Source organism: Mustela nivalis (genome assembly GCF_964662115.1).
Source record: "Mustela nivalis genome assembly, chromosome: 15".
In the NCBI taxonomy this organism is placed as follows: domain Eukaryota; kingdom Metazoa; phylum Chordata; class Mammalia; order Carnivora; family Mustelidae; genus Mustela; species Mustela nivalis.
The window spans coordinates 14,201,304-14,228,848 of NC_139034.1; the positions used below are offsets into that span (position 1 = coordinate 14,201,304).

At 42.4% G+C, this 27,545-nt stretch overlaps 2 long non-coding RNA genes across 2 annotated transcripts in view; both read left to right on the forward strand.

Annotated features, from left to right (window-relative positions):
• LOC309848950 overlaps positions 1 to 27,126 on the forward strand; it is a 31,340-nt gene extending 4,214 nt beyond the window's left edge. Inside the window, exons 2-3 of the long non-coding RNA XR_014303369.1 lie at positions 26,113 to 26,222; positions 26,989 to 27,126. This is a non-coding gene — a long non-coding RNA (uncharacterized lncRNA). The remainder of the gene's footprint in view (positions 1 to 26,112; positions 26,223 to 26,988) is intronic.
• LOC309848951 lies at positions 7,351 to 7,972 on the forward strand. The gene is made up of 3 exons (XR_014303370.1): positions 7,351 to 7,406; positions 7,494 to 7,591; positions 7,705 to 7,972. It is a non-coding gene; the product is annotated as an uncharacterized lncRNA (long non-coding RNA).
• Positions 27,127 to 27,545: the final 419 nt, after the last annotated feature.

Sequence of the window (27,545 nt, forward strand, 5' to 3'; positions counted from 1 at the left end):
GGCAGAAGCCTGGGAGCTCTGGCAGCTGGAGGCTCTCCTTGCTGGGGGCGGGGTGTCTTTGCAGGCCAAATAGAGGAGCAGATGGAAAAGGGCTGGAACCTGGCAGTGGCCCCCACCTCTTTGTGCAGCCAGGCATCCCCCTGACCCTTCTCAAGGTGTGGATACAGGTCCTGGGCAGCAGGAGGCTGGGGAGGGTGGGAAGGTGATCCAAATTTAGTAAGCTAGTTTAGATATGAACTAAAATCTGCATGTATCAGACAAAAATATTGCACTTTGCCACACGGTATCACTCTTACATTTCAAACACACAAAAGAATTTTGTGCATGGTTATGTAAAACAACATCCTAGTAAGTAAGTTGTTTTTTCATTTGTATCATCACAATCCTGTCATTGCTTATTTTGAATCTGCGGTTGGAACACAGTAGTATGCTGTATTACAGGGTTGGAGACCAGAAATGAGTCCAAAGTGAACTTGAGTGAGGCCATACCCTTTTCAAGGTATCGTCCAAAGGGCTGCTTGTAGATGAATCCATGTAAGTCAGAATAATTAGGGATTCTCCACATTAACTTCCTTATAGAATACATTGTTACGGAAGGCTTAGTAATTGAGGTGTGCTTGTGGGAAGCTTCTTTATATCAGTAAAATTCACCGATAACCACAGCAGTTGTTTGTGCTCTCCCACGGAAAGATTTTTTACAGAGGTGAACCGTGTGTAGAAATGTCAGTGCGTGTTGATGTAAAAAGCAGACTGATCTATAGTTTGTTTTATTGATTAACATTTTTGTCCCTACAGTGATGCATCGCCTTATGACCAGGAGCTGGCTGTGGCTCCTGTGCCCCCTTGGTAATGGAAAAGAAAGGGCGTCTGAACGTGAAAGATTCGGAATCCAGGACCCACAGAGCATGAAGTAACTTGTTCCAGGTCAGCCAGCTAGTACTGGCAGAGCCAGGATCTGAATCCTCTGTGCCCATCTGGAAGTCTCCACGCCCATGCCCTTGAGAAACTGGCCAATACTGTTGTGGTTCACTTTGCTTGTCTATAAAATGAGCACAATGGCATCCTCTACTTGACCTCACAGAGCTCTCATGAAGATTTCCTATGGGCGGAGCCTGGGGTATCTGTACAAATATTAATTTGCACGACTAACCCCTGAGTTGTGGTTTGCTGTCGAAGAGCCTGGCTGTGAAGCTCCCCCTACCTTTTTTCTCTCCCCATCACTGTACCCTGCTTCCTAGTCTGCTCCCTAAACACAGAATGGGCATTTCCACAGGTTCTAGCTCTGATTCTTGGCTTCTCTCACTCTCTCCATTTCTGCTTTTTTTTTTTTTTTTTTTAAAGATTTCATTTATTTATTTGACAGAGAGAGATCACAAGTAGGTAGAGAGGCAGGCAGGGGGAGGGGGGAAGCAGGCTCCCTGCTGAGCAGAGAACCCAATGCAGCACTTGATCCCAGGGCCCTGAGACCATGACCTGAGCTGAAGGCAGAGACTTAACCCACTGAGCCACCCAGGTGCCCCCTGCCTTTTTCCTTCTTCTCTCTCTTATCTACTTTCTGTTTTGCACTTTTACTAATTAGCCCAACAACAGTTTCCAAATCCACCCTCTCCAATGCCGTGCCAACATTTCCAACATTTCCAACAACCCTCTGCCCCATAACATCCTCTTCCCTGTATCCACTTTTACAGCTAATGCCTTGTCTTCCAGTAGCCCCAACACAGGCCTCAGCCATAGGCCCCAAAGATGACTCTTATCTTATCCTCCTTGATACCCAAACAGAAATGAGCCAGAGAGGGCAGAGGGCATGGGCGTGGAGACTTCCAGATGGGCACAGAGGATTCAGATCCTGGCTCTGCCAGTACTAGCTGGCTGACCTGGAACAAGTTACTTCATGCTCTGTGGATCCTGGATTCCTTAAGGGCACTTTGACCGACCTGAAATGCAAATGCAAGAGCCCATCATTTGTTATTTGCATAATGTTCTTTCCCTTTCAGGGGCTTGGAATATTTTTAATTACAGTATTTAATTATGGTAAAACACATACCCCATTAAGTTTATCATCTTAACCACGACAGGTATACAGTTGAGTGGTAATAAGTCCATCCACATTGTTGTCCAAGCATTACCACCACCCATTTGGCAAAACTGAAACTCTGTACCCAGTTAAACAATAATTCCTAATTTCTCCTGTCCTCCCCCAGTCCCTGGAAACCCCCATTCTACTTTCTGTCTCTGAATTTGACTACTCCAGGGACCTATATGAGCAGAATCCTATAGTATCTGTCCTCTTGTGTCTGGCTTATTTCATTGAGCAGAATGCCCTTAAGGTTCCTCTGTGGTGCCACACGGATCAGAATTGCCTAACTCTTACAAGCTGAATAAAAATTCCAGTCTGCCTGTGTGTATGTGATATTTTGTTTATTCATTCGTCTGCCCATGGGTACTTGGGTAGCTTCCTCCTCTTGGCTGTTGCAAATAATGCTATGAACATGGGTGTACAGATATCTCTTAAGAGACCCTGCTTTCAGTTCCTCAGGTCTGTACCCAGAAGTGGGATTGCTGGATCATATGGTGATTTTATGTTCCACTTTTTGAGGAACCGTCATACTGTTTTCCGTAGCACTTGTGCTATTTGACGTGTTCCAATTTCTCTGCATTCTCGTCAACACTTACTTTCTCAGTTTTGGTGTAAAGTTTTTTAAAAGATAAGGAATTAACTAGGTAGTAGCCCATGTTTCTCTAAACTTATAGGAGGATCACCTCCTCAGAACCATCTGGAATGTCTGTAAAAATGGAGACTCCTCACCCCACTCAGACAGAATGGGCCCTCTGAATGCGACCTTTTTAAGCGAGCTGCTGTGTAAGCTGCCACCTACATTCATAGGAATGTCTCCTGCAGGCGAGGTGGTGGGCTAGCTGACGAGACTTTGAGGAGATCTGAGAGGGAGAGCACCGTCCAGCCCCCTGAAAAACCCCAGCATGTGGGACAACTCAAGCTAGACCCGGCAAGATCATCTCCTCAAGAGGATTCAAATGACCACCCAAGTTAAAGAATTACAGTCATTCATACTGTTTCCGCACCCCCCCCCCCCCGCAATGTTTTGGTCTGCTCAGTCATCATCCACTAAAAAAATCAAATTAAGGTCTGGAAACGGGACATTTTTAGCTAAGGAAATGCTCTTGATCAAAAACCAGATTTCAACTGGGGATCCTCGATGAAGTACCTATTATCAGCTTCCTACAGATCTCCTCAGAGCCATTCTCAGGCATTAGGGAAGCAATCTTCACGAGGGCCACTTCCCTGGCTGTAATGCCTACTGTGATATGAGTCATGCCTTTTGTCTTGTGCCTGGAATTTGGGGATGTTTACGAAAAGTTGTTGTAAATACGAGTCATAATTCCTCTTTTCACAAGATTCTTTATTTCAGAAAAATGAGTAGCTCATCACGTACAAACGTCATATCGCTTCCAGTCCTATTGTCACCTGGAAGTAGTCTCTCAGTTTTACTAGGGATTATTTAAAGGCTTTTGAGAACAGTATGTCATGGAAATCTTCCAGAGAACACAGTTTCTGGGTTGCCACCTACTGAAATACACATGTGCACCAACGGTACCAACTTCAGCTTCTGAAGGCAGAAAATGGAGTCTTGCATTTAGAAGCAAATGACAGTGAAACAAAAATATCTTTTTAAACTGAGGCTCCTTGAGTTTGAGTATAACATCTACTTCTCTTGCCTCATTTAAATTCCCAAAGCAGGGGGCACCTGGGTGGCTCAGTGGGTTAAAGCCTCTGCCTTCAGCTCAGGTCACGATCTCAGAGTCCTGGGATTGAGCCCCGAATCAGGCTCTCTGCTTAAGCAGGGAGCCTGCTTCCTCCTCTCTCTCTGCCTGCCTCTCTGCCTACTTGTGATCTCAGTCTGTCAAATAAATAAATAAAAATCTTAAAAAAAAAAAATCCCAAAGCAGGTGGAGGTGTAATGGATATGGACATTATGATAGCATTTTCCATAGCACAACAAAACCTTATTTTCAAACGAAACTGCTCTGACACCAAGTATTAATATTTTAAAGTAAAATGTGACAGCTCATAACTGTTTTAAAAAGGAGACTAGGTCACTTGAGCTTTCTTCCCCAGTGGCGTCTCTCGGCATTCAGACATGGACACAAGACCAGACCAGATGGGTACAGTGAAGCAGGACACAGTCCAGACTGCCCAGCTAGTCGCAAGCAAAACAAACAAAGCAATTAAAAAAAAAAAAAAGACAACATTCCATTGAATCCCTGTAAATAGAAATACATGTTAGGTATGTACTCTGTCACTGATCCTTGTTTGTACTTGGCAAATGGTGGTGGATGGAAGAATAAAGTTAGACATAAGACGGTCAGATGTGTGTGCCTAATGAATCGTCTGGGAGAGGTAATTTTATGTATATGGAGCCAAGCGTTGGGAAAAAAGTTATACTTTTAGTTTCTACAGGGACATCCTGAAATGGAACTGTCTGTGGTAGGTATAGTTCCATTCATGCAAGTAGAAGCCTTTTTTTTTTTTTTTTTAATTTGATTACAGTTCACACGTAACCTTACATTGGTTTCAGGCATACAACATAGAGATTCATCCACTGTATACATTATACTATGTTGGTAAGTATCTTCACCCTCACCCCACCATATAATGCTCTTACAATATCATTAACTAGATTCCTTGTGCTGAACCTTTTATCCTGGTGACTTACTCCTTCCATACTGGAAGCCTTCATCTGCACTCTCCCCATCACCCATTTTGCCCCTCTCCCTCTGGCAACTGTTTGTTTTCTGTATTTATAGGTCTGCTTCTGCTTTTCATTTGTTTATTTGTTTTTTTAGATTCCACATATAAGGGAAATCATATGGCATTTGTCTTTCACTGTTTTTTAAAAGGCTCTGAGGCAGGAGAATTATTAGCTGGGTGTTTGGTGTTAATTTGACTGTTTGACAGCAAGATGGGAAGGGAGGCAGGGCTAGAAAAAGTTGACCCCTCTTCCTTCTTCTGTTCGATAGAGAGCTTCTTTCAGGAGTGGCTTAAAACTCTGGAGAACAAAGCTTCACAAACCTCAGAGCGCTTACATATCACCTGGGGAATTGTTAAAAGGCAGGTTGCCATTTAGCATGTCTGGGGCGGAGCCTGGGACTCTATTTGGATGAAATTCAGAGGTGAGGCTGATTCCGCACGGGGCGGGGCAGAGGGGGGCGGAGCGGCGTGTAGTCCGAGTTAGAGCAGGAGAGGCAAACTGGTGCTTTGCGTTCCCTCCTAGCCTGAGAGCAGAAAGCCCTACGCTGGGGCAGGACGAGGGCCCTACCTAATAACCTCACCCTCTCAGCCGTCCACCTGTTTGCTCTGTTATCAGTCAAGCTGAATCCTTGTTTTGAGATTTAAAAATGTGCTTTATGCTTTCTAGTGGGATTATAGAAAGCAGTGGGACGGGCATAGATGGTGGGTAACTCAACAGCTTCGTCTAAGACAACAGTGTTCCCAACAGAGAAATCCAGGCCTTACAGGTAACAACCTCCTCTGGGGGGTGGGAGGGGGGGGGGTCGGCAGCACAATGAACACGCCCCTCTCATGATGAGCTCTCATTTTTCTTCCCATATTCGTGGCCTGCCAGGAATTTTGTATTTCACAAAAGGTGTTAGTTACATTTTTTAAAAAAAAAGATTTTATTTATTTATTTGATAGACAGAGATGACAAGTAGGCAGAGAGGCAGGCAGAGAGACAGGAGGAAGCAGGCTCTCCACAGAGCCGAGAGCCCAATGCGGGGCTCTATCCCAGGACCCTGGGATCATGACCTGAGCCGAAGGCAGAGGCTTTAACCCACTGAGCCACCCAGGCGCCCCAGGTGTTAGTTACATTTTATCAGGAATGAAAGTTCATTTTGCCCTCGTATTCTGGCATCGATATCACCAGGGATTTTGGAAATTCAGTGAGTCAAAGATCAAGGTCAAAGTCATAAAGTCCTGGGTGGAGAGGTTGCTGCCACGTGCCAAATTCTGCCAGAGTAGAGTTTTTTTTTTTTTTTTTTTTTTTAAAGATTTTATTTATTTATTTGACAGAGAGAAATCACAAGTAGATGGAGAGGCAGGCAGAGAGAGAGAGAGGGAAGCAGGCTCTCTGCTGAGCAGAGAGCCCGATGCGGGACTCGATCCCAGGACTCTGAGATCATGACCTGAGCCGAAGGCAGCGGCTTAACCCACTGAGCCACCCAGGCGCCCCAGAGTAGAGTTTTTGCCCTTTACCTGATTGCTTTCATTAAGACTCCTGTTTTTGCGGTTTTTTTTTTAATTTTTAATTTTTTAAAGAATCATATTTTATTCAGTGTCAGAGGATTGCTTGCAAAATAGATTCAGATGTCTCCTCTACCTAACATCCGTATATGCCCCTCCCTCTGAGACCGCCGGTCCACGGGCATCTGGCAACTTCAGGATTCAGTTGCAAGTTCTTCAGCAATGGGTTTCTGTTGTTCTTGTCTCTCTATTCACTGACAACTACCAGCTCCACTGGGTTTATTCCCTGTATAGAAACCACTCTATGGAAACATTACCTATTATCCTCTCAAATTACTCTTTACACGGGCCTTTAGTTTGAGATCCACAAAGGGGGCCGGCCCTTTCTGATAATCAAAAGGTCCTGATTCTGACATCAAATTGCCCTTACTCAACCTCATAATCATTTGGGCTGTGCCTAATTAAACAGTCCAGTTCTCTCCTTTTCTGGGCACCTGCTAACTTTGTAATTTGTCATCTCTTTTAAAGTTAGGTATCTCATGTGACTTCTGTTGGCCACTCATGTGGGTGGGTCTTGTATGCTATTCCAGGAGGCAACCTTAAGAGCTCATCCACAGTTCTCTTCCCATCCCTCTAGTATCATGGAAGCATTTCCCTGGGGTGGGGTGGGGTGGGGGGGTTTCCCAGCAGCCAGCAGCCGGGCACCCTGGATGGTGCCAATAAGAAGAATGCCCTCATCACCACATCTTGTAATCCACACTGCACATGTAGTATGAACTACAATAAACCTTTGTTGTGTTAAGCCATTGAGAGTTGTGTGTGTGTGTGTGTGTGTGTGTGTGTGTGTGTGTGTGTTGTGGTTGGGGGGATTGCTCCTACAGCCTAACCTATTTTCTGCTGACTGGTCCACTGGCATTCAGCTGATGGTGTAATCCATCATCCACAAGCCCAAAACTGCTAGGAAAACAACTTTTGGGTCTGTTTGGTATGGTCTTCATTTTCTGTTGTGAGGTAGGGGGTGGGAAGGAGGGGCAAGTTCTTTCAAGTAGAAGGAAACTGTTGTTATAACCACCACTAGGAATCACTTCCTCATCGCAAACGGCTGGCTCCTAGTTCAGTTAAGAGCTGAAATTAGTTCTCGTACATTGTAAGGACTTCAAACATATTTATTAACAAAATTAACTTTAAATGTCTATAATGCATTCCTGTTCATGCTTCCATCACCTCTCTCAAGGTCACACCTGTACTGGGTGCAGCGGTTAAACAGATGCGGTAAACCATAGGGTCACATACAGTCTTCTTTAGAAGGAGGATTAACTCAAGTGCACTGAAGTAAGCATTTTTTTTCTTTCTTCTTCTTCTTCTTCTTTTTTTTTTTTTTTTTTTTGGTGGGGGAGGAATTAAGTAGTACAACTTGGTTATTTTATTGTTTCTGTCCCATTTAGTAATTAATTTTGGATCCTTGTGGTCGGCACAGAATCTCAGGTCCTGCTTTGCTGCCTCCTTGTCGTGGCCTTCCGCATCTTCGACTCCGTGATCAACCAATCCCGCTCCAAAATCTTCCACTCACCATGTCCCATCTGCTGACATCATCAGTAGCTGATAATGTAAAATCTAGTCATCTTGTGGCCCTTCCCTACCACATTTTTCTCTAGTCCTTCCTGGGTTTGAAATGAATGTGCATAAAGAAAACTTTCTTCCTCTTGCTTTCAATTGTTGACTTACTTCTGTAGGGTGCCGTTCAGAAACCAAATCGCGGACACTGAAACCGATTTCTTGTTCTACATGAGCAGTAGTGTTAGGAAGTGACTGAGATTTTGGCTTTGGAGCTCAGATCTCCTGGGTCTGAATTCCAGTGCGGCACTTAACTCGCTATGAGGTCCTGGGTCTCTCTGGGCCCCCATGTCCCATCTGTAATATGGGCTTACAACAGTGTATCTTTCCTTGGCTACTGTGAGTATCCAGTGAGTTATTACCTGGAAAATACTTGGAAGAGTGCTTCTTACTTAGCAAATACTTAGAAGTGTCAGCATCCTCAGCAGCCCAAAAAGGAGGCAACGTAGCCCAGCCGAGTGTCAGACCGTGGAGCAGACTGCCTCTGTGGCCTTCCGACTTCTCTGTGTGTCCACTTCCTCAGCTATCAAGTGCAGCTAATGTTAGTACCTGCCTTACAGGAGGACTTCTGTGAGGCAAAAATGAGATAGTATGTGTGAAGGTTGTAGCTGCTAGTGCTGGGACCTCCAAAATGCTCAGTAAAGACTAGTTTACTACTATTATTGTGATTATTTAAAAAAATTTCTTTTTAAGGGGTGTCTGGATGGCTCAGGTGTTAAGCATCTGCCTTCAGCTCAGATCATAATCCCAGGGTCCTGGGGTTGACCCCTGCATTGGGCTCCCTGCTCAGCGGGAAGCCTGCTTCTTCCTCTCCCACACCCTCTGCCTGTGTTCCCTCGGGGTCTCTCCCTCTCTCAAAAACAGAACAAAACAAGCAAACAAAAAAACTTAAAAAATGTGTTTTGAATTCTCAGCTTTAGAAACAAATTTACCACCTCCTTCCCAGAATCCTATGCTTGCCTCTCCTTTCTGTGGCATTTACCTAATCACTTGAAAGATTGAATTCCTGGTGTTGCCTAATTTTTCTTTGATGGGGTCGTTGCTTTGATCCAGGGGGATGCAGTGTTTATGCTGGCTGTCAACAAGGCAACGCCCAGGGATTATTTTTTAGAATGATCTAATGTCATTTCCCAGAAATTCTCCAAGAAACAAACATTTTTTCTGGGGGCCAAATAAATTTGAGGCTTGCCTTAGTTCTTTAATACATGTTATAACCCATCTTTCAGATACCCACATTTTCCTGCATGCCCTGACCCTCTGCCAGAAGGGGCATGCCTCTGATACCTAAGATGAGAATTTTTTGGGTTAAATTCAGTACTTTTTTTTTGGTCTGAGATGTATTTTACAGTGGAAGTTTAAAAGAATTACCTTGTTTCTTAAATTTACAGTGACTAGTTTTTCCTATCTTATATATATTTATTCAGTTCTATTTCCTACTTGCTTTTCTAATTATCAAAAGAATAGTACAAGGCTTGGGGTGCCTGGGTGGCTCAGTGAGTTAAGCCTCTGCCTTGGGCTCAGGTCATGGTCTCAGGGTCCTGAGATCAAGCCTCATATCGGGCTCTCTGCTCAGCAGGGAGCCTGCTTCCCCCACTCTGCCTGCTGCTCTGCCTACTTGTGATCTCTCTCTCTCTATTCAATAAATAAATAAAATCTGCTTCTTAAAAAAAAAAAAGAATAGTACAAGTCTTCTTTTGTGAGACCTCCAAATGTTTCAGGATTCAGCAGACATTATTAACTGTTCTTCACACTTCTGAGAAACTCCACATTTATCTCAGTTCTCTATGGAAAAGGTCCCTAAAAATAACTATAGGTATGGAAATAGACTTACTACAAGGAAAATAGCGTCTCTTTTTATCTCTTAACTATTACAAATGTAAAATCAGATTTCTTGGTTTAAGGCAAGTACTAACATTGCTTCTCTAAAAATACCGTCTATTCAGTTTATTCAGAAATGATGCTGAATCTCATATATTCAGAAACAAACACCCTGCATGGAAACGTGTTTGCTCCCTTGTTCTCATCGGCTTTTCCACTTTTGGGACGTCTGAGCCATTGCCTGGCTGTCCTCATATGCCCTGAGTTTATAAGAGAGTCATATCAGTTTGTAAGTTTATAAGCCATGCAGATGGACCCTCTGAGCATTCACGGCCTCACCTGTGACTAAAGAGGGCCCTTTGGCCATACCAGCAATGTATCTGAAGCTTTGGGCAAATATAAACAACACTAAGAAATCCCTGATGTGTTCCCTGCATGACATTGCCTCTGTCCCAGGCCTGGCAGGATTGACCAGAAGGGGCCTGGGAAGAGGAGGTATCAGCCAAGCTGGGTTTATACCCGATAAGAATAGGAGAAGCATGCTGGGGCTTCAGGGGACAGACAAAGCTGGAGAAGCTGGAGAAGGGGTATCTAAGGAGCATGAAGGGTAAAATATGGAGAAAGAGAGACCTCCGAGTGATCTACAACCAGGGGAAGAGTGGAACTGGTTAATTGCCATGGGAAGTCTGCTTTAGCGGAACATGAGTGGGGGAAGTAATCTTTAAAAGGGAAGCAGAGTGTGTGTACATATATATATGTACACATATATATGTGTACACTCATGTGTGTGTATATGTGTGTGTATATATATATATATATATATATATGCAGCTAGCATATTTTAACTAAGTAAGCTGATATTTGGGAAGATGGACTAAGACTACGTGTAAAACAAGTCGCATCCTATCTTGGAGGCATACTCCCCCCCCCCCCCCCCCCGCCCTCCCCGCCACGCCCGGCTTGCCCAGCCCCCCGCCCAAAGGGTTGCTGTTCAAGCAGCCTCCACCAGGGGACACCTGTGGTCCACGCAAAATCGCTGCCCTCTGGCCGGGGTGCTTCGGTGCGTCTAGGAGCCAGTTGGAGTCCTATGAGAATGGCTTAATTTCCAGGGCTCAGTCCCCCAGTGTGTGTCTTTTTTTTTTTTTTTTAAGATTTTATTTATTTATTTGACAGAGAGAGATCACAAGTAGGCAGAGAGGCAGGCAGAGAGAGGGGAGGAAGCAGGCTCCCCGCCGAACAGAGAGCCCGATGCGGGACTCGATCCCAGGACCCTGGGACCAGGACCCCAGCCGAGAACAGAGGCTTTAACCCACTGAGCCACCCAGGCGCCCCTCCCCCAGTGCGTGTCTTAACTGGATGTCCCGCCCCAGGCCCCGAGGGAGGCATCCCTGCGGAGTGCGTAGGGCCCAGTTCGGCTGTCGGCGGGAGCGTGGAGCCCGGCCCCGAGCGGCGCACGTGCTGCAGTGAGTGCCTTCAGCTACCGGCCCGCTTTCGGGCATCTGCGGCCGGCTCTCCCACCTCCTTCAGGCCGCCCTTCTCTCCCCTCGCCCTTCCTTCAAAGTTGCCCCTCCCCTTCCTTTGTGCCGATAACATCTAGAAGGGGGCCAGCTCTCCTTCAGCTTTTCGCTGACTAGCTGATCCTCCACACGGTGGCAAGGAGAGGTTATTTACTTTTTCTCAGGAAACCTCAGCATCTAGGTGGGAAAGGACCGGTTTCCTGGAAGAGCGCTTCCAGAAAGATCGCCCCCCCCCCTCTAGGAAATGTCACAAACTTTTTAATCTAGGTACTTCCTGTTTCCTCAGTTTAAAGGACTCCTTCCCCGGGCCACAGCCTTGTAAAAGAACTTCAAAGGCTCGGCCTTCCAGGTTTAGGCTCCTCGGCTTTTTTCTTTGAACTCTTCTTGGTTTAGTTTGGGCATTTAGCTATCCTACAGAATGCTCTGTGGCGATGAAAGGAACGTGTTTGTTAAATTCTCTTCGACCAGTTTCTGTCAATGCTCTCGCAGGTATCCCACCCAACTTACATACTGTGTTATTCTTGGGGGTTGGAGCCTCTGAGGAGGACACATGCCTCCTTCAGATGTCATCGCGAGGCAGAAGGTAGGCAGTGGATGATATTGGCCCCTTTAAGTGTAAATATTTAGATTTCTTTATTTAAATTTGCAAAAATGTATAGTCATGAAAGCGTTACTTGCAAATTTATGATCATTTGTATTTCTCCGTGGTTCAGCCTCAGATGTCCGTGTAGTTATTCTCCTGGAGAGGCATAAATGATAAGGTTAGGCAAGACTCTGAAGATTGGAAACTTATTTCATAGACACAAATGTTTTGTTTGTTTGTTTGTTTGTTTGTTTAAGCCTCTCTTTTGTAGAGCTAATACACGTTCTCGGAAGGAACATGTCAAGGAGTTATCCATCCTTGAAACCTTTAGTCTATTAGAGATTGGAACGATCTTAAGGAACCCTTTCCTTAGACCCTAGAAAGATGAGCTATAAGAACTTGGGCAAATGACCCCCTCAGAGTACCTTTTCCCTTGTGGGAGGTTGGAATGGGAAACTGTTTCACAAGTAGTTTGAAGATCAAAATCCAGAGGAGATGAAAAAAAAAAAAAAAGTTAATGCCCCTGGAATTTAAATAAAAGACTTAATACCATTTAAAAAAATTCAAAGGAGATGATAAATGAGGACATGTTTTATCAAACTCACATGCATGGAACAAATGTCGCTATTGAGGGAGGCAGAGGAAAGAAGGCTTCAGGAGAGGAGAATGAAGACGGGTGGAGGGATGGGACAAACGTCTGGAAGCAGGAGCACGTCCCGTCTCAAGAAAGGGGAAAGAGAACTGAAGAGGCCCTGAGACACACGACCTTCCTTCACAACGTTGTACCGTGTGTGGCTCTGAGGGGCCACGTCATGGGATAAGAGGTGTTGTTCCCTAGTGAAAATATGGTGGGATTTTATGTCAGAAGAGCTGGCTCTGCCAGTTGATAGCCTTGAAGACTTGGAGGGAAATTTCTCAAGCTCTGGATCCCTGATCCGTTAAGGATGAATGATGATAAGTGTTATGGTCAGTATTAAATGGGAGTCATAGAAAAATTGACTTTGTAAATTCTAAAGGGCTATGGTGATTGCCATAGCTGTTGTGGTACAGTGATGATTACCTCTGAAATGAGGCAGTGGCCCCAAGCCATACCAGTAGCCACTGTATTCTTCACTACCGTGGACTCCTGGTTCAAAAAAATGCATTTCACTTAAGAACATCCTCGATGAAGCAGTAAAAATTGAATTTATTAAACATCAACCCTTGACTACATGTCTTTTTAGTATTTTTTGTGCTGAAATGGAAATGCACTGAAAGCACTTCTGCTGTACACTGACATATGATGGATGAGTGCTTCGGTTGTTTGCCATGTGAACTCCACTAGCTGCTTTGTTTTTCCTGTGGGGCACCAGTTTTATTTAAAGAATGCTTAGCAGTCAAATTGAATACCTGAGTATTTCGTATTCTTGAGAAGGAATGACATGACCCTGTCATTTCAAAGCACACAAGTGACAGGACTTGCAGTATGAATGGTGTTGCGATGAACACCTATCTTTCAAAAATCTTATTTTCAATTTTTTTGGATATATACTTAGAAATGAAGTGCTGGATCCCATGGTAATTCTATTTTTAATTTCTTGAGGAGCCACAGAACAGTGGCACCATTTACATTCCTGCCAGAGTACATGAGTGTCCTAGTGTCTTCACATTCTTGCCAACACTTGTCTTCCATTTATTCTTTTGATAGTAGCCATCCTAATGGGTATGAGATAATATCTCATTGTGGTTTTGATTTGCATTTCCCTGATGATTAGTGATGTTCAATATTTTTTTCATATGCTTGTTGGGCACTTGTATATCATCTTTGGAGAAATATCTACTCAAGTCCTTTGCACATTTTAAAATTTTGATTTTTTGTTTTTCTACTGTTGAGTTGTAGGAGTTCTTTATGTATTCTAGTTGTTAACCTCTTATCAGGCATATGGTTTGCAAATATTTTCTCCCACTCTACAGGTTGTCTTTCCACTCTATTGATTATTAATTGTTACCTTGGACACACAGAAGTTTTAAAGTTTGATGTAGTCTTATTTACCTATTTTTTGCTTTTATTGCCTATGCTTTTGGTTTCATATCCAAGTCCAATGTCATGAGGTTTTCCTTCTATGTTTTCTTCTAGGTATTTTATAGTTTCAGGGCTTACATTTAGCTCTTTAATCAATCTTGAGTTAATTTTTGCAGATGGTATAAGATAAGGATTCAACAACTTCTTTTCTTTCTTTCTTTCTTTTTTTCTTTTTTTTTTTTGCATGAGAGTGTCCAGTTTTCTCAATACATTTAGCTGAAGATACTATCCTTTCCCCATCATTTAAGATCAGATATGTGAGGGTTTGTTTCTGGGCTCTCTCTATTCTATTCCATTGGTCTATAGGTCTGTCTTTATGTCAATACCATACTCTCTTGATTACCATATCTTTGTAATATTTTGAAATCAGGAAGTGTGAGGCCTCCTGCTCTTTTTCTCCCTCAAGATTGTTTTTGCTATTTGAGGTCCTTTGAGATTCCATATGAATTTTAGGAAATTTTTTTCTGCTTCTGCAAAAAATACCATTTAGATTTTGATGAGGATTGCAGTGAGATATATATTGTTTTGGGTAGCACAGACATTATAACAATAAGAAGTTGTCCAATCCATGAACATGGAATGTCCTTCCATTTATTTGTGTCTTTAAAATTTTCTTTTTACATTGAAATTTTCATTATTTTGTTTTTAGTTTTTAGTGTACAAGTCTTTTACCTCCTTGGTTAAATTACTCCTAAATAATGAATGGATAAGGAAGATGTGGTCCATATATACTATGGAGTATTATGTCTCCATCAGAAAGGATGAACACACAACTTTTGTGTCAACATGGACGGGACTGGAAGAGATTATGCTGAGTGAAATAAGTCAAGCAGAGAGACTCAAGTATCATATGGTTTTGCTTATTTGTGGAGCATATGAAATAACATGGAGGGCATGGGGAGATGGAGAGGAGAAGGGAGTTGGGGGAAATTGGAGGGGAAGACAAACCATGAGAGACTGTGGACTCTGAAAAACAATCTGAGGGTTTTGGAGAGGTAGGGGGTGGGAGGTTGGGTGAGCCTGGTGGCTGGTATTATGGAGGGCATGTATTGCATGGAGCACTGGTTGTGGGGCATAAACAATGAATTCTGGAACACTGAAAAGAAATTTAAAAAATAAATAAAAATTTTTTAAAAATAAAAAAAATAATAAAATCCTAAAAAAATTACTCCTAAATATTTAATTTTTGATGCTATTGTAAATGGGATGTTTTCTTAATTTCCTTTTCACTTGTTCATTAGTGTATACAAATTAATAGAAATGCAACTGATTTATGAATATTGATTTGGTATCCTACAACTGTGCTGAATCTGTTTATTAGTTTTACAGGTGTGTGTGTGTGTGTGTGAGTGTGTGTGTGCATGTGTGTAATCTTTAGGGTTTCCTAAGGTCATATTATCTGCAAACACAGATGATTCACTTCTTTCTTTCTAATTTAGGTGATTTTACTTCTTTTTCTTGTCTAATTGCTCTGGCAAGGACATCTAGTATTGTGTTGTATAGAAGTGGCAAGAATGCACATCCTTGCTTTTTTCCTTATCTTAGAGAGAAAGCTTTCAGTTTTTCACCATTGAGTATGACATTATCTATGGGATTTTTATAGAGTGGCCTTTATTATGTTGGGGTAATTTCCTCTTTTCCTAGTTTATTGAGTGTTTTTATGATGAAAGGCTATTGAATTTTGCTATATGATTTTTCTGCACTGATTAAGGTGATTGTGTGGTTTTTGTCCTTCATTCTGTTAATGTGTGTTACAGTGATTGATTTTACTATCCTTGATTCCAGGAATAAATACCATTTGGTCATAGTATATGATCTTTTGAATGTGTGTTGAATATGCTTTTTGAGTATTTTGTTGAGGATTTTTGCATCAATATCTATCATAGATATTGATCCATAGTTTACTTTTATAGTAATATCTTTGTCAGATCTTGTTATGATTGTAATTCTGGCCTCATAAAATTAGTTTTGAAAGTGTCCTCTCCTTTTCCATTTTTTTGGAAGAGTTTGAAAAGGATTGGTTTTAACTTTTCTTTAAATGTTTGACAGAATTCTCCAGTGAAGCCATCTTGTCCTGGGCCAATGTGATTTTTTAATTATAGAAAAAATATGTTTACATTTGAAGGATCTCTTATTACTAGTGAATCCAAATTTTTCCAATTGACCTATTTATGATGTTTCAAAATCAAGTAAAAGTATCATTCAAAGTGCAAGACAGATCAATTAATTTTAACACAACAGAGAATGAAAATTTTACTGATATAGATTCAAACTCTACACTGCAACTAATCATTTGTCATAATTTCTTGTAGTATCACCAAAAGTTATATGAAAAGATGGTTAAAATACTTATATTTTTATAATTATATATTTGTGTGTTTAGATTTTCTTCATATACTTCAACCTAAACTACATATCACAACAGATTGTGACAACATAAAATTGTGATGAAGAAGGCATCTTTTTGAATTCTTGGGGGAGCCGGTATACATGACCTCTTAAAAGTCTTCCATTCCAATCCTTAAATTCTAATATCTCAATTTTTAAAAAATAATCTTCATGTCCAGCATAGAGCTCAGTGCAGGGCTTGAACCCACAACCTTGAGATCAAGACCTCAACTGAGATTAAGAGTTGGATGCTCAACCAACTGAGCCAACCAGGCACCCTAAAGACCTCAACTTTTTAATTATTAAATTAAAAAATTTTATTTAAATTCAATTTAGTTAACATACAGTATATTATTAGTTTCAGGGATAGAATTTAGTTATTCATCAACTGCACATAACACCCAGTGCTCATTACATCAAGTGCCCTTAATGCCCATCACCCAGTAACCCTATCTCCCACTCACCTCCCTTCTAGTAACTCTCAATTTGTTTCCTATAGTTAAGAGTATCTTATGGTGTTTGCCTCTCTGTTTTTATATTTTTCCTCCCCTCCCTCTATGTTCATCTGTTTTGTTTCTTAAATTCTACATATGAGTGAAATCATATGGTATTTCTTTCTCTGACTGACTTATTTTGCTTAGCATCATACTCTCTAGTTCCAACCACCTCATTGCAATTAGCAAGATTTTATTCTTTTTTATGGCTGAGTAATATTACAGTGTGTGTGTGTGTGTGTGTGTGTGTGCGCGCGCGCACGCCCCACATCCTCTTTATCCATTTATCTGTTGATGGACATCTGGGCTCTTTCCATAGTTTGGCTATTGTGGACCTCGCTGCTATAGACATTGGGGTGCATGTGCCCCCTTGAATCACTATTTTTGTATCCTTTGGATAGATAAATAGTACAATTGACGTGTCATAGGGTAGCTCTATTTTTAACTTTTTGAGGAATCTCCATGACCTCAACTTTTTTAAAGTAAGATTTTTAGAAGTCTTGCCTTGGGACATCTGGGTGGTTCAATGGGTTAAGCCTCTGCCTTTGGCTCAGGTCATGATCTCAGAGTCCCGGGATCAAGTCCTGCACTGGGCTCTCTGCTTGGCAGGGAGCCTGCTTCTTCCTCTCTCTCTCTCTGCCTGCCTCTCTGCCTACTTGGTCTCTCTCTTCAAATAAATAAATAAAATCTTTGAAAAAAAAAAAAAAAGTCTTGCCTTAAAAAAGGTGCCAAATACAAACCAAAAATTTGTTCTCAACCTCTGTAAAACAACATGGCTATATGTATGTGTGTGCCTGCCCTTTCATTTCTTGGCCCTGTTAATGTTATTACTAGGAATATAGTCTGCAGAAATAAATCTAAGGAAAACTAAAATACAAAGAAGACAGTTTACACAAATATGTTTATCATAGCTTAATTTATGCCAGTGAAATTTGGAGCAGCCTAAGTAAGCAGTGCGTAGCAAATGTTAAGCAAACAATGATACATCAATATAATAAAGTTCTGTGTAACCATTAATGTCACAAGTATATAGATTACAGTCAGTAAAAAATGAACCCATTCATAATGTATAGTATAAATCATTGATTATAGCTGTATAAAAATTCAGGTTTCAATATTGACCAGAAATAGAAGCATTTTAGATACATAGATTGTTTTTCTGTAAGATGGTTGTATGCACCTTGATACTTATAAATGATAGACGGTCACTGAAGAATATTCAGTTCTGGATACCAGAAAGCCAGTTCTGGATACAAATAGGCCAGGATGAGCCATTTTAAGTGCAAGGAAGTCTCTTTGGGTATTTTCATCCCTTCTCTGGCCTCCTATCTTCTCATAGTCTGGTCAGGGAAAGAGAGAAGTATATAGGGCAGTGCAGTTGCACGAGTACCATAGGCAAAGGAATTGACTGGGAGTCCATGAGAAGAACCAACCAGCCAGGGATGTTTGGTTGACTTAGCGATATGTCATACCACATCTGGTCTCCTTGGTTATTGCTGCATTGGCAGGACTTAGAATTTTGCAATCCAATCCAATCAGATTTACCACACATTTATTGAGTAGCCACGTACTTCACTAGATCTTGTGGGACCAAAGGCTGACTGAGCCATGGACTTTACTCATAAATTTGCTCTCAATCTAGAAGAATGTAATCATGTAGATTAAATTCTACATATGAGTGAAATCCTATGGTATTTGTCTTTCTCTGACTGACTTATTTTGCTTAGCATCATACCCTAATCTACATGAGCCATGGGATTCTACATGAGCCATGAAGTGGATGGGCAGTGATCTTTGAGATAATTGAAGATAAAACATATTGTTAACCCTTACTAATCAATAAGTTTCCTGACTTGGGGGGCAGTTGTTAACTACAACTGCTCACTGGTGGCCTGACACCTTTATGTCACTGATCCATTCTGTCCCAGAGTACTGTGGATTGCAGGGTTGGGAGACTCAGAAGGAAGGAAAAGAGACCAAAGCAAAACAAAGTAGCAACAACACAAACAGGGTAACTTAGTCATAAATTAAATGCCTTTTTGGAAAAAGACATGAATGCAAATAATTCTCCTTCTGAAGGTTAATGTGTTGATTTGTCTCAAAATTGTTTTCTCTTCCTGTAACAAAATAAAGTTAGGGCCAGATGAAACTATCGTCAGGGTCATTTCCAGGAGCCTAAGAATAGATATAAAAGAGTGGAAGTACGTGGGGCAAGCAGAGAGGTCTAAATTTAAGGCTCTTTTTCATTTGTTCTCTTTCTTGTCTGCCTCACTGGATAACCGTGAGGTTACGTAAAATGGGTTTGTGAATTGTAGAGTTAAACAAAAATGTAAGATGGCTGTTGCTTTATTGTTAGTACAGAATATTCTATAGACCTGGATTTTGCAATAAATGAGAATTACATGTCCTATGTAATTTATGATTTCAGTGGTGATTTCATATAGAAAAAACTCTCTGGTTCTAATAATAAAATGCAAAGGTTTAAGTTATTTTTTTTTCTTCAGTCACTGGCAGAAGCACAAAATTTTCCATATGGTTTGGTCTCATAATTGGCAAAATTAATACTTGTCCAAGATGTAAATTAATTTTCGGAGACAAAAAACTTCCTTTCCTCTTAGCACACAATTAATTCTATCCTTTGGGGTCAGGGAGAGACCAAGCTCAGCCTATAGCTCATCTCATAGCCACTGTTTTTTTTTTTTTCTTTCTTTCTTTCTTTCTTTCTTTCTTTCTTTCTTTCTTTCTTTCTTTCTTTCTTTCTTAATTTGAGAGAGAGTGGGCAAGAGAGAGAGCACAAACAGGAGGAGGGGCAGAGGGAGAGGAAGAAGCAGACCCCGGGCTGAGCAGGGAGCCCCACAGGGGCTCAATCCCCAGGATCCTGGGATTGTGACCTGAGCCTGAAGGCAGATGTGTAACCAACAGAGCCACCCAGGTGCCCCTCACCGCCACTGTTTTCAAACATCATTTTCCCTGAGACTCTACATATATTATTACACAAAGTAGCTCAAACCAAGGGAAAAAAGTCTTTCAGTGAGATGTTTGGACTCTCCCCAAAATGCTGATTAATCCCAGGTCATGATATTTGGAGGAAGCAGTTTCAAGTTTTCTGGGTGAAAAGCAGAACAAACTTGTGAGCAAGTGCCTACACAATTTTCAGCCCAGGCTGGTTCAATTTGCCAGAGGGCGTTGATAGCATTTCTCGTATTTAGTTTGAAACACAAGGGACAGCTGCCCTTTGGAAGTCCTTCAGCTTCACTGGTCAGACATCTGAAATCCACGTACAGCAGGGAAGGTGAGGGCAAGAGGAGGTGGAGTGTGGATGGAGTGAATCAGCAACACTCCTCTGAAGTCCTTGGCAGCCAGAAAACCTGGCAGTAAGTCCCGACCGGGGACGTCGTAGAGCGAGAAGCAGCTCCCATATGAGCTCTGAGACAGAGTAGGGAGGGTAGCTTTCTCCTCAAGACAGTTCAAATAAATTACCTTTCCTAGAGGGGCGCCTGGGTGACTCAGTCAGCTGAACATCCAGCTTTTGATTTCGGCTCAGGCCATGATCTTAGGGACCTGGGATGGAGCCTGGAGTTGGGCTCTGTGCTCAATGTGGTTCTGCTTGAGATTCTCTCCTTTCCTCTCCCTCTGGCCCGACCCTCCCCCAACCTGTGTTCTCTCTTACTCTCTCAAATAAATAAATAAAATCTTTTAAAAAACTACATGTCCAAGAGACTGACCATATCATTCCAATTGCAATGTGCATGTCTCCTAAAGGTGTATAAGGCAGTGTTCCTCAAAGGATAGCTCCTAGATGCAAATATTAGGGGTACCATCAGCCATCAGCTGATACGCTTGGTTAAAAATGTAGACTTAGATTTGGAAGTGGGCTGGGGCTCAGGCTTGTGCTTTTTTTTTTTTTTTTTTTTTAGATTTTATTTACTTATTTGACAGAGAGAGAGATATCACAAGTAGGCAGAAAGAGAGGGAGAGGCAGGTTCCCTGCTGAACAGAGAGCCCAATGTGGGGCTCGATCCCAGGACCCTGAGATCATGGCCTGAGCCGAAGGCAGAGGCCTAACCCACTGAGCCAACCAGGCACCCAGGCTTGTGCATTTTAAACAAGGATTCAGAATGCTTCTTATTGCATAAAGATTTCGTTGCCTTGCAGATGGATATCTTAGAAGTCAGGACAGGTAGGTGGGGGCAAAAATTTAGGGGCTGATAGCTTGTTAGTGTTCCCCAAATTATATTATACTGGTTAGTTACCCATCGAACCTTGAGAAGAAAACATATTTTGGGGTGGTAGAGAGTTGCACTATATTTCTCATTCTCCTTTCTCCTCTTGGTCTCGATGTGATTCTTGAGTTTCCAGTGAAACATTCCTAGCATGGAGTCATATGGATACCACCAGCTCCCCATCTCCCCTACCAGGAAATGGTAGGGAAAATTTTCATTTTCTTTGCTGCATAACAAATTACCACAAACTTAGCCACTTATTTATTTATTTTTAAAGATTTATTTATTTATTTGAGAGAGATTGAGAGAGCTCATGAGCAGAGGGAGAGGGAGAGAGAGAATCTCTAGCAGACTCCCCACTGATTGCTGAACCTGAGGCTGGGCTCGATCTCACGACCCTGAGATGACCTGAACTGAAATAAAAAATTGGATGCCTAACCACCTGAACCACCCAGGTGCCCCATAATTAATACTCATTTATTATCTCACCTTCTTCATGGGTCAGGAGTCCACACATGTTTTAGTGGGGTCTTCTTTCCCCCAAGGTTGTAATCAAGGAATCAACCAGGCATTGTTCTCATTGGGAGCTCAAAATTGTATTCCAGGCTTTCATGGCCATTGGTAGAATTCACTTCCTCTTGGTTATAGAGTTGAGGGCCCTGGTTTCTTACTCGCATTTGGTTGGAGGCCACCTTCAGTTGCTAGATGTCCTTGTAGTTCCTTGTCATCTGGTTTTCTCCATAGATGGTCCACAACATGGCTGTTTGTGTCTTAGAGGCCAGGAGACTCTCTGCAGCTCTGATGGAGTCTTACATAACATAGTCAAATCAAGGCAGTGATGTCCCATCAACTTGGCCATATTGGCCAGTCTATTATTAGTTTACTAGGGTTTCCATAATAAAATATCACAGACTAGGTGGCTTAAATAACAAAAATTAATTTCCTCCCCATGGATTTTGAAATCCAAGATCAAGGTGTCAGCAGGGTTGGTTTCTTCTGCAGCCTCTTTCCTTGGCTGGTAGATAGTCATTCTCTTAAGGCATTTTCACAACCTCTTTTCTTTTTCTGTGTCTGCGTCCAAATTTCTCCTTCTTTAAGGACACTAGTCATATTGGATTAAGGCCCACCAACATGACTTCATTTAACCTTAAATACCTCTTTAGAGGCCCCCTCTCCAAATACAGTCACATTCTAAGGTTCTAGGGCTTAGAATGTCAACATATGAATTTGGGGTGGGGAGGGAGATACAATTCAGCCTATAACATAGTGGGATACACACACAAAAAAGAAGAAAGAAAGAAAGAAAGAAAGAAAGAAAGAAAGAAAGAAAGAAAGAAAGAAAGATTGATTCTATGATAAATGCTAGAGCAAGGGAAATACAAGATGCTGTGGGGAAGTTCCTGGGACAGTAATCAGGTGTGGGTGCAGACAGGGAAGGCTGCCTGCAGGAGCCAAAACCTCGGCTTGGACAGGAAGCATGGAAAAGACATAGAGGGAAGGGGCAGAGTATCCAGGCAGAAGGAATCACATGCTGTCAGTTAGGAATGATTTTTGTTTCAAGGAGGAGGGGCTGATTAAGACTGACTTGAAGCAGCGGAAGCTGATTTCTTGTCACATCACAGGGCATTGGCATAGTTAGCAGCTGGCGCTGGTTCTGCATCTTGAGGATCTCTGCACATCTCTGCCATTCTCTTGGCATTTCCTCACAATTGCAAGATCACTGTGGCCACCCGAGTGTCATTTCTGTGTTAGAAGGCACAACAAATGGGAAAGTATCATTAGCAATGTCTATCCTTTCCATCAGGAAAGCAGAAGCCTTCCTAGAGGCTCCCCGCAGACGATGGCTCATTATCCATGAGTCAGACAGGGTCACACATGACCACCTCTGGCTGCCAAGAAGGCTGGGTGAAGGTGTTTTCTACTCTGGCTTTTGTAGTGGAAATGGAAGAGAGAGACTGCGAGGGGATGCATCAGCCGATCAGGGTGGCTGTAAGCATACAAAACTCGCAGGTGGGGGCACATGGCTTGTTCATAGAATTCACAGATTCATGGAGGTTGGTAGAGTTGGAGGGTGCACTGCAGTGGGCAAATGGCAAGAGCTGCAGTTGGAGGAGGTGGGGGAGTCATGAAGGACAGATCAGTAAGTTCGGATTTTACCTTGGAGATATTGGAGGATGTCTCAGTTATCTAGCTCTGTGTAACAAAGCACCCTAAATTCAGTGGCTTAAAACAATGACCGTTTTGTTATGTGCAGAGATTCTGTGAGTCAGCAGTTCTGACAGGAACAGTGGCTGCAAGCTCCTTCTACTCTAATTTTGGGGCATCCCTTCGGCTGCATTCCATGGGTTACAGGCAAGTCCCGCAGACCAGCCCAGTTCTAGGTGGAGAGGAAGTCACTTCTACCACTTGATGAGGGAGAGGGTGATATTACTAATGATCATGTGGGATGGAAGATACCGTAACCGTCTTTGGAAAATACAGTCTTCCCTGGGGGATCATTGAAAGCTTTTAAGCAAGCAGAGTAATAGGATCAGACTCTTGATTTGGAAAGATCGTTCTGGCCATAGTGATAGAATTAGTTGAAATAAGCTAAGACTAGAACCAGAGAGATTGGTAGGAGGTTGTCCTGAATGAAGATGATAGTGTGGAATCTGGGCAGATTGGAAAGATATTTCACAGGTGCAATTACCAAGAGTTAGGACTGACTGTATGAGAGATTTGAAGGTGAGGGAGACATCAAGGTTCAGGCTTAAATAATTGGTCCCATTAACTGACATAGGAACACAGGAACAGGATAGTTTTGGGGGAAGACAATGGGCTCATTTTTGGATGCTTACATTTAGGGTTTCTTTGAGACACCCAAGATCCAAGCCGAATTTTCTAATAGTTGGTTATATGGGTTTAGTTTTCAGGAGAAAGTTCTGATCTAAAGATATTGATTTAAAAATTATCAATGTGTAGTTGGTAATGGAGATCTTGGTGGGTGGGGAATGAGAAAGAATGTGTGGAATGAGAAAAAATGGGGCTCAACAGAATTCTGGGGAGAACCAAAATTTCAGGTCCAGGCAAAGAAGCTTGGAAACAAGGGTGAGGAATGGCCAGAGAGGTAGGAGGGTGTTAAGGATTTTGAGCTGAGATTATTCTGGACTTTCTGCATGAGGGAAAAATGCCATTGCAAGTGTCCTTATAAGATAAAGGCAGAGGGAGATTATATATATGCAGAGAAGATGATGTGAAGATGGGGGAAGAGAAGGGAGTGATGTGGCCACAAACCAAGGAAAGCGTGGAGCCACCAGAAGCTGAAAGAGGCCAGGAATAGATTCTTCCCTAGGGCCCAGAGGGAGCGTGACCCTGATGAACCTTGATTTCAGATTTCTGACTTCCAGACAGTGAGAGAATAAATCTCTGTTGTTTAAAGTCACCTGGTTTGTGGTAATTTGTTACACCAGATCTAGGAGACTAACTCAGAAAAGTCAGGAAAGCATGATATCATGGAAGCCAAGGAAGAAAGGATTTCAAGAGGATGAGTGGTCGACATTCAACAAGAATTTATTAAGCACATTCTATGTAGTAAGTTCTGTCCAAGATTCTGGAGATGCTGTCCTCATGGAGCTCACATTTGGTCTCCTAACCACAAATAAGCAGTGTTCGCTACTGCAAAGATGTCAGCTAAAAAAGCTTGAACATTGTTGAAGTGGACATTTGCTTTTTATTTTTGCCACCCAGTATCCTTTCGTTTTATTTATAAATAAATATTTATAGTTTTATTATAGAACTTTCATTTTCTTTTAGACAACTTCCTTCACCATTGTGTGCATTCTGGGTAGTCTCCTGGGACTTTGGATCTCAAAGCAGAGATACAAGAATGGGAAATGTGTCCAAAGTTCCTTCACTTCAAAAGTGGGGCTCTGACCAGGCTGTTGAATAGTTGTTGCTACCAACCTGCTAGGGCTGTCCTGGTTTCTGCATTTCTTTTGACCGTGGTCATGCAGATTCTTGATGATTCCTGCTCTATTTCTTTCTTTATGATTCCTTGTTGGCCTAAGGCAGTTAGAGTTCTCTTACTTGAACATAAAGACTTGTAATTGATATACACATCTGCTGACTTTCAGCCAGATTATGAGTATAGTATCAGAGGAGGAGTACAGACAAGTGACAAAGGGAAATATGGTAAAATGGCTGGAGGAGGGTGTGGCTCAGGAGAGGTTTCCTTTCTCTTTATTTTCAGATACTGAGATTTATGTGTTGCTGGAGGTAGAAGCTGAAGATACAGCACAGAGAGGGGGTGACTGATAGATATGTGTCTGTGAGGAAAGAAGAGATGGGATTTTGAACAAGAGATGGTCTTCTCTACTGTAACTGAGGGAAGGAGGTGGATATGATTGGAACTAAGTCTGTGGGAGTGATGCAGAAAGTTTATGAGATTCCTTTCCATTATCTTTTATTTTCTTTGAAAAGTGAGAGCCCAGATCATCACCCAAGAGTGAAGAGGACAGTGGTGGAGTTAGTGCTTTGAGGAAATAAGAGGGAGATTGAGGTAGTCAGCGTGGAAGAGGAGAAGGAGAATCAACAATCAACAGAGAATCAAGAATCAACAATCGAAAGCAACTTGGCAGAATTAGCTGGAAAGGCTGTGAGCCCTGTTTGGGTCAGACACCACAGTCTGCAAGGTTGTGTGGTTTTCTTCCTCAGCGCTTAAGAGCATCAAGAAGACCAATAGTTGGGAGTGATGCAGGGCTTGGGTTTTATCAGGTGGCTGTGATGGAGAGACGATGATGTGAGCCTGTTGAGAATGCCAAGAGATGTTTGACAGGGTGAAATGTTGGGTCTAAGCTAGGAAGGGAGTGTTGACAGGAGAGGTAGATAGGGGTGAGGGAGAAGGGTGAAGGGGCTAGAGGGCCAGACAAAGGGAAAGAACTGATGCTGAGAAAATAACTGGGTCATCCAGCCAGGAGGATGAGGGTGTGGTCATAACATGGATGCTGGAGCTAGGATTCTAGGGGACGGGTAGGTCCAGGCGATGGGAAGGTCCAGGTCATGGCCGAGGGAAGGAGTGGAAAGGCCAACGAGGAGAAGGTTGCTGCTGATAGGAGGTCAAGACAATAGAAGACTTAGGTTTTTGTGGTCATTCTAAAAGATGTTTCATTTCCTCAGCCTAGAAGCAGAAAGGAAGACTGAGCCAGAACGCGGAGTCTTCAATAAATGATGGAGCAAGACAGGAAGTTTGGAAGATGACAGCAATGTGGAAAGAAAGTGTACAGTAGGTAGGGATTTGTTTCATCATGTTCGGGTGCACGAAACATGGCTTTTTTGTTTTATGACACACCAAATCTGGCTCCAAGTCCCCACTTCCTGGTTGGTGGCATAGCCGATGTTGGTAATTACTGGGACTCATGGAACCCTCCTGTATTGAGTTGTCTGACAGAATTCCAGGATTTACATGGTCTCAGAGGTGTAGATTACTGGCTCTCATTATCCCAGATTGTGCTTCCATTGTACAATGTGGATGTCCAGTCCAGCTGGCTGCTCAGGTGGGCTGGAGTGGTGCCCATGGTACCCACTGGGCCTCCCCACTGGTGACTGTATAACCATGGAAGACATTCACTGGTGACCCCGAGCCTTGTGGATTTACACTCCAGCCTCCACATCCATTCACCTTGATGGGGGTCCAGCCACAACAGGACGCATGGAAGCAGGGCTCAGGATTCCAGCCCTCATGGAAATCATCACATCTGCTTTACAGGTTACAGAGCACTCCCAAGAGCTCTTGTCTGTGGAGGTTATGGCGGTCAATATTTACTATGCCAGAAAAGAAAACTGAGAAAGTTTCAAAATTTTTATTAATTTATTAAAAAATATTAACAAGCCCATTATATATTCAAATAAGTAACAGGTTTTTTTGTGCATAAAATTAATATTTTCCAAAGGCAAAAAAGCTTACTAAAAAGAATTTTTTTTACCTTTTTGTAAATCACCTTAATATCTAGATTCTGATATCTGTCTCTGCTTTTGTGTTGTGATTTCCCGCAGGAGGTAGCCTCTGGACTGCTCCATGTACATTGTTGATCAAGAGCTTGAAAGTGAAAAAGAACATCATATTATTATGAAAATAGATTTGACCTCCTGGAACCACTTGAAAGGGTCAAAATAATTATTTTTTCTAAGGGACAGCATTTTGAGAGACTCTTTCCTTAGAGGATCTTCTTGGTATTACAGGGTCATGCCCTCACTTCCTGCAAACTTAGGGCTCCTCCAAAGACCTGTTGTTGCTTCTCTGGGTCAAGGGTAAAGTCAAGTTTCCAAGACTCGGAGACATGATTGCTTTCTGAGAACAGGTTGAAATAAACACTTCTTGTTCTTTTTTAGTGAAACACCCACAGAACTCATGGCAGTTTCTTAGATTAAGCCACTACAGAAGAATGGCAGGTGTTATTGGTTGAGGGTAGATGGGGAATGGTTTGAAAGCAACCGACAGAGAGGGGAAGAGGTGGTAAATGAGCCCCTTGCGAGGGCTCAGGACACATCCATGTCCCCACTAAAGCTGGGCAGTTTGAATCCTATTAGACTCCACGCTGGTTTTCTCCTTG